The 19048-nt window shown below is 35.8% G+C and overlaps 1 long non-coding RNA gene across 1 annotated transcript in view; it reads right to left on the bottom strand.

The window, feature by feature from the left end:
* The window catches only part of LOC141560495 (uncharacterized), a 57864-nt gene extending 39630 nt beyond the window's left edge, over window positions 1-18234 (bottom strand). Inside the window, exon 1 of the long non-coding RNA XR_012487731.1 lies at window positions 18155-18234. This is a non-coding gene — a long non-coding RNA (uncharacterized LOC141560495). The remainder of the gene's footprint in view (window positions 1-18154) is intronic.
* Window positions 18235-19048: the final 814 nt, after the last annotated feature.

Consider the following 19048-nt stretch of genomic DNA (forward strand, 5'->3'; position numbering starts at 1 on the left):
AAGCTTGTCCTCCATGATAAAAGTAGGTTGTAGAAAGCTTCCTCTCATTAATCCTCAGTTTTTGAGAGAAAACAACAGAGCTTTCCATTATATTTCATAATTTCTCCTACTCTGCATACTATTGTGTTATTCAGTTGAAAAGTTTGTAACAACATTCCCTTTCTCTAGCCTACAATGTCACATGAAAGAAACACAGAAAAGCAGAGACATATAAAGATAGGTATCTAACAGACTTCCCTGTGGATACTGATTTTCCCATAAGTGAAACTGCCCATGTCCCTCTCCCATTGGATTAAAAACATAAGGGGAGGAGCCGGATGTGTCATAAAATAGCATGTATTCACTGTAGTTTTTATTTTGATATAACTAAATCATACATAGATAAGTTTCAAACTCACATGAACCATGTCTCTTTCTTAGTTCCAAGTGGACCTTTACACCCCCATTTGGCTGTGGATGATACAGTCCATACAGAAATCAAATTATATTAACTTGATTTACTTATTATAATTTAAAATTTTTAAATCTTTTAACTATTTAGTGAATACTATAATTTAAAAAACACTCTTACAAATATTGTTTGTATCACTTTATTTGAAAATTGAATTAATTCATGTAGCTACATCCCCTGCTTTGCTCCAAATCAAAGGGGGGAAACTGTGATGGGGACAATGGGGAGGGGTGCTCCTGATCCCAGTGTTGCTGGTATAGATGGACCCCTGGCACTAGAAATACTCATGGAATTGACTATGTAAAAGTCCCATGAGGCTACAGGCCAAGCTGTGAGCACTGATGCTCCTGGAATGCTCAAGCTTGGCAAAGAAGCTGAAGTATTTCCAGTAGAGGATGCTGTTTGCCACTTTGTATTTCATGGATTCCTCCATCTGGAACTTTAGAATGTTCTCTGTCAGCGGACTGATCAGCACCATTGGTTATGACTATACCACGCCCCTGTTGGATTGAGGCAAGACCTTCTCCATTTTCTTCACCTTGCTGGGGTTACCATTTACCATGCTAGTGTTGACAGATACTACCTTCACTGGTGACCTACATCCCAATGGTCAAAAGAACTGGGAGCTCTCCAAGGTACCTGTTCATAAGGCTTTGTCATGGCTCTAGTCCCTAAACCTTCAGGAGTATGGCTGACTTCCAGGGCCTGACTGAGCTCATCCTACTGCCCCAGAAGTTCCTGGCTGAGGATAATGAAAATGATATTCAGATATCCTAGATCCTAGGATTCAACCCACTCACCAGCTTCTCAACTCACAGACATACTACGAAAATCCTACTAACTCAACTTTCCTTTTAACTCTACCTTGTGGATAGAGCAAGCTTAGGTTCCCTTTACTCCTCATGATATGACTGCCCTCTGATTCTAACCATGGTCTTGTTGCTCTTTAGATGTGAGTAATATATGTATTTCAAAATAATTTGTTTGACTCTTATAAGCTGTCATGTTATTAACACTCCTGTTTCTTGCTTCTAAGATATTACTAATTAATGTCAATTTTAACTTAGAAAAAGGACAAATTCATTTCTGGTCCCTGGGGAAATAGAATTTATTCATTTTCTAGACGAATTGCAAATTTTTAAATTAATCTTTACCAAAGGTTTAATTATTTTACTGGTGCCATTTTCCCCATTTTTAGTTAAGTCATTTTAGCAACTACTTTTTCTCTGTTCATATTTTAGATTATTTATAATAAAATATATGACATCATATGTAAATACTGAGAAATATAGAGAGAGTCAGAGAAGGCATTTGCTCTCTAAAGAACTTATGGCACAAAGAATAAATGCCCCTTCTTCCAGTCACCCAAACACACACAAACACACACACACACACACACATACACACACACATCATAAGAATATATGCCAAAATGTATGAACAAAAACATAACTGTAACACAAACTTAAAAGTAATCCCCTACATATGTATAGTAATTATATTTCCCATGTGCTAGCATACATCTTATTTCATCTTCATAAGACACTTATTAAAACACTTATTAATGTGTGAGGTAGATACAAGCAATATAAAATACTTGTCATTATGCCCTTTTATCTTTCTAGTAACCAGCTGTTTTTTCCTTCATTCTCAAAGAAGATTATGCCATCAGAGAGATGGCGCCATGACGTGCGAGTGAATTGGAATTCAGCGAGGAAGGATTGCACAAGGTCATCTGCCTCACTTTTCCTCCAGTGATATAGATCAAGATGACTGGAGATGGCCCTGGATGAAAAGGAAGACTTGGCTCCTTAAGCTAAAGTCTTCAATGATCTCAGTTTGTCAGAGGCTGCACCTATTCAGTAATTAAGACTGAGTAACAATTGAGACAAAAATTTCCTCTTTCATCCAGCCAAAACATAAATAAATAAATTTGGGAGGGGAAAACATGTAAGGTTTCGGGCCAAAGCAGATTGGCCACCAATAATTCTCAGAACAAGCCCCACTCTATGCAATATGCCATCATTTCTCTCACAATGCTTATTTGACTATATAATTCTGGCCCAGCTAGGATAATGCTGAAGAGGTCAGTTAGGAAACTAGCCTCTTTTAATTTTTTTCTTTCCTGCTTCAAGTGCTACTTCCTGTAAATGAAAGACAGCATGTAGGCAGAAGTCTCCATATATTTGGCTTTCTCTTTTTTTAACCTTCATGGAATCAAGAATTTTGGACCCCAACTCCAGCTATTTGGATAAGAAGAAAGAGATGATGGGCTGGTCACTTAGTAATGGCAAAAGATGGTGAGTATAGGTACATTAAGTCAATAATGTTCTCACAATGCCAGAAAAAAGCAAGGAAAGTTTATAACATATGGCTCTCCCTATGGAAAACTGAAAGAAGGACATAGACAAGAATACCATAGGTGGTGCTATGCATCATTGATAGGAACTCCCAGATAGATGAGAGTCAATTTTAAACAAGCAATAATCTAGACATTAATTTCTTCATCTCTAAAATGAAAATAATTATGTTTGTATTATCAACTTTTAAGGGCTACTGTAAGAATCAAATTAGATAACTGTATGTTTTTTAAATAAATTCTTATTTATATATAATTCTATTTTTGTTCTTTGTATACATAAATATTCATGATTATTAATGTTAAGTTCAGAATTTTAAAATTATTTTAGAAGCATGTAAAGCATTTTGCAATTTAATTAGAAAGGCATTAATAAAAACTGAGATTATTTTAATTATTTTTTTTTCATTACTGAGACAACCTGTTGTAGTAAACCAAAGATCTGAGAAGACCTGAGTTAAAGAATTGTTTATAATACATTAATTGGGTGACCCTGGGCAAAACACTAAACTTCTTATTGGCTCCAGATAAATCACTTATACTATAAGATATCAACAACCACAAGGTTTTGATTTCTGTCTCAATAGAAGAAGTTCCTCCTTAAGAGTTGACTTCACTGATAAATCACAGTTTTGGACCCAAAGAAAAATATATAATCACAATAGAACAAGAAATGGTAGGGTAAGCAATGTGCTCATCTCACCATTATACAAAGGCACTAAATACAAACCTATTCCTTCACATATTCTGCCAATTATAGAAACGTAAACATGGATGGGTGGGCACAGTGTTCCCAAGAAGAAAAGTGAAATGATTTATGCAAAGTTACATAGTAATTCAGTCAAAATTATGTAAAAAATCTAACCATAGATCCTTCAACACTAAAGCCACCATTATTCTCATTATAGAATTATAAAGAAGAGTCAATGGAGGGGAAAAAAAAGTAATGTAAGGGGTTAGGTAAGGAAGCAGAAATTTCAGATTTATCCAGTCTAGATGTATCTTCCCATATCTATGCATTATTTGAGATTGTCAATTGTATGACTTGACAATTACTGTTGGCCTTGTATTTGTATATAATTTTAACATCAGAAGAGAAGTTGAGCTAAGATACAAGTGCTTGCTGTCACACCAATGAGCTACATCTGCTTACTGGTAGGTAGAGAGCAAGCAAAGGAAAATTACTCAAATCATTCTGTCCTACTCCAAAGGGAAACCTAGGATTGGAAATGTCTTGATTCATGCTTTGGATTGCTTGATAATTCTCGTCTTGTCTTGGATTATAAAGTCTTGTTCTTTAAGGGAAAAGAGGCTTTAAATATCTGTCCAGTATAGGATCTCATAATTATCAGAAGTCCTAAAAGACATGTTATGGAAAGAAATGGTATTTTTCTTTGATAGCATAAAGGTTATATAAAAACCATATTCTCATTGATTTTGACAGCACTTATTTTAAATGCATTCATTTTTGCTAATATTATTTTTTATTAAAAGAATTAGAAATCTAGAGTGGAAAAAGATCTTAGAACGGCATCTAGTCCAGAACTTTTATTTAAAAGGTAGTGAAACTGAGATTCAGAGAGAGAAAATAATTTGCCTATGAATACCTAGCTAGCAAGTCATAGAGGCAATTTCTGAACCCAAGTCTTTCTGATTCCAAGTCCAGCACCCTATATATTATGCCTTCCAACTTCATAAATGGGGATGGAATGTGTGTAGGGGTATATGGGTATGTGTGAGAGACAGACAGAGTTAGAGAGAAATACATTGAAAGAAATCAAGGAAAAACTATTTGTATTAAAGAACAACCCCCAACCAAAAATCAAACTTGAAATACAAAAATTAAAAGGAGAAATCAATAATATTGAAAGTAAAAAAAACTATTGAATTAATAAATAAAACCAAGAGTTGGTTTTATGAAAAAGCCAATAAAATAGATAAACCTTTGGTAAATTTTATCAGAAAAAAGAAAGAGGAAAATCAAATTGTTAGTCTTACAAATGAAAAGGGGGATCTTTCTACCAATGAAGAGGAAATTAGAGAAATAATAAGGAGTTACTTTGCCCAACTTTATGCCAATAAATTTGATAACTTAAGTGAAATGGATGACTTCCTCCAAAAATATAGGCTCCCTAGATTAACAGAGAAGGAGATAAATTGCTTAAATAGTCCCATTTCAGAAAAAGAAATAGAACAAGCTATTAATCAACTCCCCAGGAAAAAATCCCCAGGACCAGATGGATTCACATGTGAATTCTACCAAACATTTAAAGAACAATTAGCCCCAATGTTATATAAATTATTTGAAAAAATAGGGTATGAAGGAGTCCTACCAAACTCCTTTTATGACACAGACATGGTACTGATACCTAAACCAGGTCGATCGAAAACTGAGAAAGAAAATTATAGACCAATTTCCTTAATGAATATTGATGCTAAAATCTTAAATAAGATATTAGCAAAAAGACTTCAGAAAATCATCTCCAGGATAATACACTATGATCAAGTAGGATTTATTCCAGGAATGCAGGGCTGGTTTAATATTAGGAAAACTATTAATATAATTGACCATATTAATAATCAAATTAATAAGAACCATATGATCATCTCAATAGATGCAGAAAAAGCATTTGACAAAATCCAACATCCATTCCTACTAAAAACTCTTGAGAGTATAGGAATAAATGGACTCTTCCTTAGAATAATCAGGAGCATATATTTAAGACCGTCAGTAAGCATAATATGCAATAGAAATAAACTGCAACCTTTCCCAGTAAGATCAGGAGTGAAACAAGGTTGCCCACTATCACCATTACTATTCAATATAGTACTAGAAACGCTAGCCTCGGCAATAAGAGCCGAGAAAGCGATTCAAGGAATTAGTGTAGGAAATGAGGAAATCAAACTATCACTTTTTGCAGATGACATGATGGTATACTTAGAGAACCCCAAAGACTCTGCTAAAAAGCTATTAGAAATAATTCAAAATTTCAGCAAAGTGGCAGGATACAAAATAAATCCACATAAATCCTCAGCATTTTTATATATCACTAACAAAATGCAACAGCAAGAGATACAAAGAGAAATTCCATTCCAAACAAATGTTGAGAGTATAAAGTATTTGGGAATCCATCTACCAAAGAAAAGTCAGGAATTATATGAGAAAAATTACAAAACACTTGCCACAAAAATAAAGTCAGATTTAAATAATTGGAAAGACATTCAGTGCTCTTGGATAGGCCGAGCGAATATAATAAAGATGACAATACTCCCCAAACTAATCTATTTATTTAGTGCTATACCAATCAGACTCCCAAGAAACTATTTCAATGACCTAGAAAAAATAACAACAAAATTCATATGGAAGAATAAAAGGTCGAGAATTGCAAGGGAACTAATGAAAAAAAACTCAGAGGAAGGTGGTCTAAGTGTACCTGATCTAAAGCTATATTATATAGCAGCAGTCACCAAAACCATTTGGTACTGGCTAAGAAATAGAACGGTAGATCAGTGGAACAGATTAGATACAAAGGACAAAAAAGGGTACATCTATAGCAATCTAATCTTTGACAAACCCAAAGATACCAACATTAGGGATAAAAATTCATTATTCAGAAGAAACTGTTGGGAAAACTGGAAATTAATATGGCAGAAATTAGATATGGATCCACACTTAACACCATATACCAAGATAAGATCAAAATGGGTCCATGATTTAGGCATAAAGAGTGAGATAATAAATAGATTAGAGGAACAGAGGATAGTCTACCTCTCAGACTTGTGGAGGAGGAAGGAATTTATGACCAGAGGAGAACTAGAGATCATTATTGATCACAAAATAGAAGATTTTGATTACATCAAACTAAAAAGTTTCTGTACAAACAATACTAATGCAAACAAGATTAGAAGGGAAGTAACAAATTGGGAAAATATTTTTAAAAGCAAAAGTTCTGACAAAGGTCTCATTTCCAAAATACATAGAGAACTGACCCTAATTTATAAGAAACCGAACCATTCTCCAATTGATAAATGGTCAAAGGATATGAACAGACAATTCTCAGATGAAAAAATTGAAACTATATCCACTCATATGAAAGAGTGTTCCAAATCACTACTGATCAGAGAAATGCAAATTAAGACAACTCTGAGATACCACTACACACCTGTCAGATTGGCTAAGATGACAGGAACAAATAATGATGAATGTTGGAGGGGATGTGGGAAAACTGGGACACTGATACATTGTTGGTGGAGTTGTGAAAGAATCCAGCCATTCTGGAGAGCAATTTGGAACTATGCCCAAAAAGTTATCAAACTGTGCATACCCTTTGACCCAGCAGTACTACTACTGGGCTTATATCCCAAAGAAATACTAAAGAGCAGAAAGAGACCTATATGTGCCAAAATGTTTGTGGCAGCTCTTTTTTGTTGTAGCTAGAAACTGGAATATGAATGGATGTCCATCAGTTGGAGAATGGTTGGGTAAATTATGATATATGAAGGTTATGGAATATTATTGCTCTGTAAGAAATGACCAGCAGGAGCAATACAGAGAGGCTTGGAGAGACTTACATCAACTGATGCTGAGTGAAATGAGCAGAACCAGAAGATCACTATACACTTCAACAACAATACTGTATTAGGATGTATTCTGATGGAAGTGGAAATCTTCAACATAAAGAAGAGCCAACTCACTTCCAGTTGATCAATGATGGACAGAGGTAGCTACACCCAGAGAAGAAACACTGGGAAGTGAATGTAAATTGTTAGCACTAATATCTGTCTGCCCAGGTTACATGTACCTTTGGAATCTAATGCTTATTGTGCAACAAGAAAATGATATTCACACACATGTATTGTATCTAGGTTATATTGTAACACATGTAAAATGTATGGGATTGCCTGTCATCGGGGGGAGGGAGTGGAGGGAGGAGGGGATAATTTGGAAAAATGAATACAAGGGATAATATTATAAAAAATATATAATTAAAAAAAAAAGAAAGAACAAGATAAAATGATATTAAAACTCAACCATTTAAATATATTTATTGAAAATGTAAATAAAACAATGGATTCAGTAAAGAATGGAATTATTTAATAAATTAAATATTTTTTAAATTTATATAACAAGAAGAATGTTTAAAAACTTTAAAATAAGTTGATGGAACTAGAAAACAGAGTTTGAAGAAATAATCTATTAATTACTTCTCTCCCTAAAATAAAATAAGAAATAAGTAACCTGACTACTATATTTCAGTTAATTGTGTAACAAAAATTTCTCAGAATTATGGAAACTGATGAACAGATGGCAACTTAAGAGACTTCACAAAATACCAACAGACTTAAATTCCAAATTTAACTCACTCAGATTCACTATCATACTCTAACGCTATAATGGCAAGAAGATTTATTTTATAAATAAATAAGTCAAAAAGAAAAATATCCACATATTGAAGAACTCTCATTCAAATGTCTGTCCAAGACAATAACAGAAAAGGCTGGAATACACTATTGAAAATAAAGACAATTAAGATTCATTCCAAAAATTTGCTAATATAATTTTAAAATTTAAAATATGGTTATTTAGTATGCCTCAAAGATCCAAGAATTTCAAACTTTGATTTAAAAACAATCAAAGAACAGAGGTAAGGTGAATCATTAAGGTATTAAGGTATTGAAGAAATTTTACAACTATGTATTACTAATTATTGCCTCAGCTTAAATTCTAAATAGGAATCTCAATACACAGCATTGTTAGCAGCTACCTATATGTAACAAATATGAGGGACATCAAAATAACAAAAGTTTTTATTTTAATCAGAAGTTTTTTTAATTGCTTTTGAGTAGTATTATATTACACTTTTACTGTTTAATAGTAATTCTTTTTTTTTAATTTTAAGCCCATGTGGAAGTAAAAAATGAATAATCTATATCAAATTATTTGCTTTGTAATTGGGGGAAAAATTGGAAAAAAGACAGTATGTAATTAAATTCCCCAAAAGTAGAAGTAACCAAATTAAAATTATTAAACCTTTACTATGTGCCAAGAATTGTATTAAGTGCTGGACATACAAATATAAACACAGAGAAAAAATAATAAAAGTAAAACCAGTCCCCATTCAAATAGCAGTTTACATTCTCAAAAGGGAAGACAATACAAAAAAGGAGTAGTGTCTAGGAAGAATATCTTGTGAAAATTTACAAGGATGGTGAGTGGAAACATAATAGAGTATATTGATATGTCCTTTGAAGCATTAGACAGCAGTATTAATTTTATTCCAAAGCTGGAAAGTAAGGGAGGAGGAGGATGGAAAGTAGGCATACAATATCAAGGTAGTTGATGGTAAAATTATGGGAGAGTAAAGTGAACCATTCCTGGAGCAGCTGGCCTGAAGTAATGGTCCACATGTGGAGTATTTACCAGAGTCTTAGGATCCTAGGGATAATAGTAAAAATTTTATATGATGTGTTTAGTATCAATATGTACACAGGAAAAGATTAACATACTGCCAGTATGAGTGAAACAAGTCACATCATATTTCCTTTCGACAGATCAAAGAATATAATAGACTGTGGTAAAGGGAAAATGAAATATAATTATGTTTAAGAAAATGATTTTCACATCTTTAAAAACGTATCCAAAATGTATTTTCAAAAAATCATAATGACATAAGAGAAAAAGATACATATACATTTAAAATGAGAAAATGTATTAAAATTTACTATATTTCAGATGGATCCAGAAAATCAAGTTATAATCATAAAATCAAAATTCAATTCAAATAAGCAATAAGAGAAATAAATATGGACACAAGACATATTTAATGATGAATATAAAGAAGCCCCTGAAGCTGAATGAACCTGGAGGTAGCTGGGGTGAAGCTGTTTGGACATTTGCTACATACAAGTGAGGAAATTCTCTGAGGTTAAGCACCTAATTAATTAGTAGCAACACTAAAGCTAGGACTTAATTCTTCTGACTCCCAGGCTAGAGCTGTTTCTACCTCAGTTCAGTTCAAATCATTAAGAATTACATAAATACCTTCTCTTCGTAAAGCTTACCATCACCTGCTAGGGGAGATATAATATCCCTAATTACTGGGAACCAGCTAAACTAACCCAGGTTGTCCATTGTACCATGGAACCTTTCTCCATACAATGCATGTAACTACAGAACACCATTTGGAACCAGATGCTCTCTCAGCTCCCTTCTATCCATGGTTCTAGAGTACACACACGAATAGGGAGAATTCTTATTATGAAGACTAAAATGATGAAAGAGGTGACTTCTTGGAGAACATTTTGAGTAGTGTCACAGGAGGCGATCCTTGGAAAGACAAGGAGATACCTCAGGTGTGAAGAATGCTTATTTATCATGAAGGCTTAAAATTAAGCAAAAAAAAATTGATGAAAGAGGTAACATTTTTGAGAACATTCTTAGTTCATTGGAGGTGAGCCTTGAAAAACCCAGGAGATGCCTCAGAAGGCAAATGATCTAGCTTTCTTATTTTGGCTCTTTCTCCATCTTAGAAATAGAATTGATGTCTATTTATAGACATCTACCCTCCCTTTTCTTCCTGGCTCCTCTGGGGAACTTTCCAATCTTATCTTCTCCATACCCCTAATAGCAGCACACTCAGCAAGTGGAGAAACTGGTTCTTCCCGTTGTTTCTTGTGGAACCCAGGGCTTTGTTCTTTGTAACTCCAATATTCTTTTGCAAAGAGGAATAGTAATTATCTCACTTACCACTTTCTATTAAAGGAAACTGGCCCCACAGAAAGGTTCAAGGAGAAGCTGAAAGTCAGGATAAAAGGAGTGGCAGAGGATGAATCAAAAACTCTGGGTGAGAGGATTGAACACAGCTTCGTATGTCACTGTTCTGTTGGTCAAGAAATGTTTAATCAGTGCTTATTATGTGCCAGGCATTGTGCTAAGCACTGGGAACATAGTTCATGTTGTTTGCCCTTCAATCTCAAAGAGGACCATGGAATCAGGGAGCTGAAGCCATGACATATAAATGAACATAATGAAAAGTAAAAAAAAAGCATTAGGATGATCAGAAACTGAAGCTCCTGATACTGAGAGGGATTCTTTGGGGATCATTATAAACATCCTCCAAAGTTAGAAGAGACAATAAATCACATAGGGATTCTATCCTGCTTTTAAAGTTGTCTACAAAGGAGAGTCCATCACGTTTCTTAGTGAGTACTTAGTACCAAATATCTACAGTATTATCACTGACTAGGGGAAATGTATTCTGAGAGAGTTATTTTTCAAAGGACCCCATTTTTTCACAGAAAAGGAAGAAAGGATCTACAGCTTTCAGACCAAGGTAGCAGGGCTGTGCTTTGTGCAAAGCTTTACCCAATTATTCCCATCTCAGTGGCCTTAGGATTAGGAAGGAAAATCTGTCTTCTAAAAGTTCAAAAGTGCATTTTCCTGCTTTCAGATAAAATTACAACATTAAACCCTGTCTGCTTTGGGAAAAGCAGTTCTCACACTCCACCCCCAATATCAGGATAACTGACCTTCAGAGACCTTGAAACAGGGTGAACCTTGGTTGGTAAGGGTGGAAAGTTTCTGGAGCAGAAGGTGCCTATAACTGAATTTCTAGAAGAAATAATGATAATTCTCTCTTTTAAAATTTACAAAACACTTTTTTAATAACAGCCCTGTGAAGAAAGCAGCAAAATACTCCCATTTTTCAAATTAAGAAACTGAGGCTCCCAGTGATTAAATGACATGTGTCTATATAGAGTCACATAGCTGGTAAGTGTTTAAAGCAGGATCCAAATCCAATATTCAAGTGACTCTTCAGGAGTTCTTAACCTGGGGTCTCTGAACTTGAATGTATATGTGTTTTTTTAATATTTCAATATGATATATTTCTTTTATAATCTTACAGATTATATACAACTTGCAGAAATAATCTTACTTTCTTTTCTTGCAAACAAACATAATTAAAAACAGTCCCCTAGTGTGCCTGGCTAGGTGGATATATCCTTCCTTTCTTCCCACCCCCTTCCTAAAATAAACAAGTTGGAAAATTCCTCCCTGGTTCCAGTCTCTCTTAAAATGGAATTATAGAACTAAGATGTCTAAAATCATTAGGGGCTAAAGTTAAGTGCTGGCGTGGTCTGTGCACCTGGACACTCAAACCTTTGACTTCAAACTGATGAGCTCTCTGGACAAGTGATTGCCTGAATAACTGGCTAAATCTCTGGAGATCACAGACAAGGGAACTCAACAAGACAGGCAACTGCTGATTCTGCTGCTGCTCCTGGTTGGATTTTATTATTTGTGAAGTTCTTGGACTGCACTTGGAGAACCACTAGTGCAAAGAATAGCATGCTGGACCCAGACAGGGAAATCTACAGTGTGCTGGAATCTCACCTCCAACATTAATTAACTGTGTGTCTAGCACACTTTTCTGGCAAATAGTAGGTACTTGATTGAACAAGTCATATAACATCTCTGAGACTCAGTTTCCTCATCCATAAAAGAGGAATAAAGATACTTTCACTAACCAACTTGTAGGATTGTGAGGAAAGAGCTTTGTAAACTTTAATGTGTTATAGAAAGGTGATTATTATGACTATTTATAGGACTTTTGTTCCTTGGCCTAATTAGCTTTGTATTAAGGTATTGAGCTTTGCCAAGTTTCCTATTCAGGATCTGCCCTGGAGCCTTTGAGAAAAGAAAAAGGGCCCCTCCTTCATCTTTTGTCATTTGTATTTAGAAAGTGGAAACCTGCACCCAGGGAACCAACCAAGGAAAAATTCACTGTATAAATTTCCCCTTACTAGAAGTGCTATAAGAGATCAACATATCCAGTCCTTTGCCACCCAGCACAAGTCTACCTAAACCATTGCAGACATATAAGAATCCTTTCCATTTCTAAAGACCTCATGACCTCCAGTCACCAGCCTAGGAATTCCACTTCATTTTTATAGTGTTTTCAAGTAAGAGACTACTTAGGGACCCCTAGTCCAAACCTCACTTTACAGACGCAGAAACTATAGCCCAAAATGAAGTGACTTCTCAAGGTCCCTCAGCTCATTGGGAGCAAAGCCAGAACTTCCCGAAGACTTCCAGTTCAATAATTTATTTTACTCTTGAGTAAGTCACAATTTCTTTACTATAAAATGAGGGGTCTGGATGGGACGGTCCTTTATGTCCTTCCAAATCTAAGTCAGTTATTCCGCAACATTACCATCCTGTTGTGATGTCTACTCTAAACCCATTCTGCCACCATGTCATTCCACACCAGAGATATGATCTCTTTTTAAAGTTTTGTGGTTAGAATTGAAGTGGATTCTTAGGCTAGAAAGTACCTAGGAAAGTTTCCCCAATCTGTCAGCTCTGTTTTCTTCAAGGCAGTACCCTCCCCTCAAAACATCCTAGAAAAAGAGGCACAAAAATGTCTTTAATATCCTCAGAGCACATATTTTTCTTTAGAAATACTCTGGAACATAAAACAAGATCTATGTTAGTCAGTCTAAGCTTAGCGGTAAGATCTAAAGGATCCCACAAAAACTGCTTCCCCCAATAGCCACTGGCCTCCTGCCATGGTGCTTGAAGTTACACCACTACAGATCCATTTGAGTCAAAGCTTAATATCTGGGAGGCTCTATTGACATTCCTATTTGATCTGGGACAGAGAAACACATTAAGCCCCATCTCTTGTTAACATTTTGGCATAAATTATTTTATCAGATGGGCTTAGCCCTGGCTCTGAGGGGAATAGGATACTTGCTGATATATGGCCCTTGAAGATCCTTTTTGATGGCAAATGGTTAAGGAGAAGAAAAAGTTACTAAAGTCCTGCAGACTGGCTTAGAAAGGCAGCTCTGATAGAGTATGCTAGTAAAAAGCAGCCAAGGGCTCCAGGAGGGTATTGGTTCCCTGGGCACAGACAAGGGAAATAGAAAAGTATTTGAGATGAACTATACGTTCCTCATGATTTTGCTTAGGTTCTGCTATTCTTCATAATATATTGCCCTAAGAACTGTTCATTTCTCCTACCTATCGAATGGATTTGGAAATGTTTGATTTGTCAATAAAAATTATCCTATCCAGGCATAAATATGCCCTAGTATGCACGTAAGGAGAATCTCAGTGTACTCTATCCTCAAATGTTTTGGAGGGGTAGCGAGAAAGTGGAAGAAAGTGGAAAATTCAGCAAGCAATAGGTTCAGGACCTTGCTTTCTGATTCAGCCCCAGTTCCTGGGGCTGTCAGGTAAACCTGCATAATTACCCTTGCTTCATCCCAGGATAGGGCTCACTTGGGGGTTTCTTACTTCCTTCTGGAAGCCATCATGGATCCAAAGTTTCACATGTCTGTCTGATAAACAGCAAATGGTAGATCTCAAGATGTGGACTTTAAAGTAATAAAGGTAGTCTGGACTTGTGACCTGTGGAATCCACCTCTTGACTTCATCCCTTCAAAAACAGATCACGCAATAAATGATCTCTGCCCCATTTAGGATTAGAAATTCACAGTCTTAGCACTGAGATTCTGGATCTTGTTTTTACCAAATTACTGTAAGTGCTCACTCTTCAATGTTTTAGCTTCTCTCTTTGGATCTGACTTATTTTCCAGGCTACAGTTTGGACATCTATTCAACCCTGCCTGCCAATCTGGACTCCCTTACTGCCTTCTCTTGACCACCTGTATTCTTTCATCATCTATATCCCAACATCACAAGAGGATTCCTGAATAAAATCTTATATACACATTAGAGTAAGGAATGTGTTGGGAATCTTGGGTGATCTAAGAAGCGTCTGAGGGCCTTTTTTCAAGTAAGATAAGGAAATATGGTAAATCAAGATTTTAGATTCTCTAAAAGATTTGAATGGAATTGTCACAGGAAAAGTTAGAAAATCATTTGCTGGGTATATTTTGAATAGAGTTTATCTCTTATACACAGTTCGGATCATATAAATCCAAAAGCCTTTCCACATCTGAGATGTTATGATTGTGATGGAAGAAGAAAGGAAATGAGATCATTCAAAAGCCCTTCTACATCTGAGATGTCATGATTGTGATGGAAGAAGAAAGGAAATGAGATCATTGAAGGATTCATTTCTATACTTCATATTCAATCACAATTACCCCAAAACCAAGACAAAAGAGAGCAAGAAGCAGAAATAAGTACTCTTAAGATTGATGCAATGTATTTAGATATAAGCTCTTTGAGGCAGAAATTATTTTTTTAATTTTTTTCTTTTCTTTGTAGTTCCAGTATTTAGCATAGCACTTAATATTTGTTGGTTGGTTGGTTGTATGAATGAAGGCAAATCTCAGCTTGTGATAAAACTACCTAGCAAAGAACTGGAAACAAAGTAAATGGGCATCCGTCAAGGAAAGGCTAAACAAATCCTGATACAGAAACATAATGAAATGCTATTTTATTAAAAGAAATAATAAATAGAATATAGAAAAGGATGGGGAGACATATGAATGGTTACAAAATGATGTGAGCAAAACCAGGGAAATTATATCCAATGACTGAAAACAATATGAGTGGAAAGAAAAACAACCAATGATGAAACTTAATACTTTATTATGACCAAACTTGGCCCCAGAGAAAAGATAAGAAAATATAGTCAATTTCAGTTGATTATGATTGTTATTTTTGCCTTTTTATCTTCCCTTTATTTAAAATAATTGTTGCAAAGGAAGAGAGAGATATTCAGAAATCACCAGAGATTTTCAAAAAGAGATATTAAATTCAAGTTAAAAAATAACAAGGCCTCCATACCCAGAAGCACAACAAAAATTTCTGCCATGAAGTTCGTCAATTAACTTTTCTCCATCTCCCCCACCCTGTGTATAAAAATTAGGGGATAGGGTGGGCTTGCCCTAATGACCCTTGAAGCTTCTCCTTATTCTAATCCTTTGTTATATTGTGAATCAGAAATCCAAGTGTGTGTCTTAGTTGGGCCTCTAATTCCCCCAACCAGTTTATAAGAGACCAAAGACTAGATTCCAGACCATTCTGACTCCCCACACACTGTCCATAAGTCCACTTTACTCCTCACTCTACAAATCAATTGACCTAATTTCCCTCAGTGAAGTAGAAGGAAGGTGAAAAGCAGATTTAATGGCCTTCACTTTACCTCTTCCCATATTTGCAATAAAATCTGGAACTGAATCAATTGGGGGAAATAATGCTGGAAAGAGAGGGTACATGGCAGGAAGTATTAGAGAAGACAATGCCATTTGTATAGGACATTGCATCTTCAGTTTCCTTTCAAATCCTTTTCTTCAAAGTTTTCTCATTTTTAAGTGATTTAATTAAAAGATGTTGAGGTGAGAACTTGGGTTTGAATTCTCTCTTACTACTACTGCAATCTTGGGCAAAACATTTCTTTTTTTGACCTCAGTTTCCTCATTAGTAAAATGAGTTTGAACTATATAATCTCCAATGTCCCTTCCAATACTAAAATCAATGATCCTAAGGAGTCCTGGCTGGTTCCCACAGTAAGCAGTATTTCTCTACCTCCCCAACCTAGATCTAGTTTCCCTGAACTTGGACAATCCACAAGTCTCATCCCACTCTGACGCTGATTTATTTGGAAGCATCTGTTGGAGCGTGACTGAAGGGTGTCTCGCCAGTCAAGAGCCCAGCTGTGGCAGATGTTGCTTTGGAATGCCCTCTGTGGTTCACACGCACCTTTTCCCTGCCCCAGTCCCTTGACCTCCTCCCTTCCCTGTCTTGGGAAAGAGATCATGATAGCCTGGCCACATCTGTGCAATCCATCAGGATGTGAAAGAACAAGGTACCCTATTCTGGAGTTGGAGGAGGAGGGTGGGGAGAGTGTCTAGGAAGAAGAAGAAAGTGACTGTCATGTTACAGTTGAAAGAACAACGGTCAGGGAGACCTGGCTTCTGGCACTGATTAGGCCATTAGTCTTATGATCCTGGATGAATTACTTACCTTTCCTGGAATTCATTTATTTGAGAATAAGAATTGATTATCTACTTGAAAGTCCTCACCTACTCTGTCATGAGCCTCATTTTCCTCATCTGTAAAATGGAGATCAATACCATTAACTACATTTCATAAGATTCTTATGAGGATCTAGTGGGTTAACAAATGCTATGAAAATCTTGGGAAAAAATTTTATAAACATAATAATGATGACAACCAACAATAGCTAATGTTTATATAACACCTATTATGAGCCAGGCACTATGCTAAGAGCTTTACAAACATTATCCCAAATGATCCTCATAATAACCTAGGAGACTGATGTTTTTGCAAAACAATCAGGGATAGGTGACTTGTAGAATCACACAACTAGTAAGTGTCAAGTGTCTGAGGCAGATTTGAACTCTTTCTGACTCAAGGATTGATGTTCAATCCAGTATGTTCCTCACTGACTACACGCCCAGTAGGCATATGAGGCTGGATTTGAATTCCTGACTTCATAATTACAGCAATTAATCATTTTTTTTGCCCAGAGTGTTATCAAATTGTGCTTGCCCTTTGATCTAGTATCTCTACTGGGTCTGTATCCCAAAGAAATCATAAAAGAAGGGAAAAAGCCCAAATGTGCAAAAATGTTTGTAGTGGCAAGGAACTAGAAACTGATGGATGCCCATCAGTTGGGGAATGGCTGAACAAGTTCTGGTATATGAAGGTTATGGAATATTATTTTTTCTATAAGAAATAATGAGCAGGCTGATTTCAGAAAAGCCTGGAAAGACTTACATGAACTGATGCTAAGTGAACGGAGTAGAGACAAGAGAACATTAGGACTTGGCTCTTTTCAACAATGAGGTGGTTCAAGACAATTCCAATAGACTTGTGATTGAAAGAGCCATCTACATCCAGAGAGAGAACTATGGAGACTGAATAAGGATCAAAGCATAATATTTTTCACCTCTTCTTGATATCATTGTTTTTGTTCCTCATGTTAATCCCTTTTTTGAACTGAATTTTCTTGCACAGCCAAATATGGCAATAAGTTTAGAAAAATTGCACATGGTTAACCTATAGTGGATTGCTTTCTATCTAGAGGACAAGGGAAAAAATTCTAAAATATAAGAGTTTACAAGAGTGAAAAATTACATTTTAAAAATTAAAAGAATAAAGAACACTAGCTCTTAAGCTTTGTATTCATATATATGATTGACTGGGATATATACCAAAGACAGTAAGGCTCCTAGCACCAGGAGATAAGAAGTAGCCTCAGCTAGGTGAGAGAAAATAAGCTTCCTAGTACATGGACTTATTTAAATTCCATCTTTGTCTGCCTAGGAGAGTGCCTTGAATCCCTGAAGAGCTTAATAAATGGTTATTGGACACACCAAATAATTTTTTAAAAACATACCTAAATAGAAAGGCAGACCCCTCCAGATTCTGAATAGAGACTGCTCCCAGCCCTCAATGTCTTGTTGGGATTACAGAATTGTAGAATTGACAAATTCCACAACCATTTATTAAGCCCTTTCTATTGTATGTACAATGATCTATGCTAGATGTGTCTATATATAAACAATGAAATGGCTTCTGCTCTCAAGAGGCTTGCATTCTACAGGATACACCCAAATGAGTAAATTACATTGTGATGGTGATGTTGGTCATGATGATGATGATGATGATGATGATGATGATGATGATGATGATGATAATGGAGACAAAGGGAATGACAGAAGAGAGAGGTAGAATGAGATAATAGAGAGAAAGAGGAAGAAAGAAAAGGAAAAAAGAGAAGGGGGAGAAGGAAGAGAGACAGAGACAGAGAGAGAGAGACAGAGAGAGAGGAGAGAGAGAGACAGAGAGAGAAAGACAGAGAGAGAGAGACAGAGAGAGAGACAGAGAGAGAGACAGAGACAGAGAAAGAGAGAGACAAAGAGAAAGAGAGAGAGAGAGAGAGAGAGAGAGAGAGAGAGAGAGAGAGAGAGAGATTGAGATTTTTGTAACTAAGGAAATCAATAAAGGCTTGTTCACCACAGAGAAGCCTTGTCAGAAAACAGGGCTCTTCTGGGAAGCAGAAATCATGATGCAGTGCTTTCCAAGGTATGGGGAATGGCTTGCCCCTAAGTAAAGACTAAAGTGTCATCTTTAGGGAACCACTTAAAAGATAATTTCTCTGGTAAGCAAAACACAGGAGGGACTATAGAAGGAGGTGAGAAATGTCAGTTGGAATTCAGATGTGGAGATAGGACTTTAGATTCAAAGCTGGGAAGAAATGGAATCAGTACAATACTGGGAAGAGCAGAGT

The sequence above is a fragment of the Sminthopsis crassicaudata genome, chromosome 3, assembly GCF_048593235.1.
Source record: "Sminthopsis crassicaudata isolate SCR6 chromosome 3, ASM4859323v1, whole genome shotgun sequence".
In the NCBI taxonomy this organism is placed as follows: domain Eukaryota; kingdom Metazoa; phylum Chordata; class Mammalia; order Dasyuromorphia; family Dasyuridae; genus Sminthopsis; species Sminthopsis crassicaudata.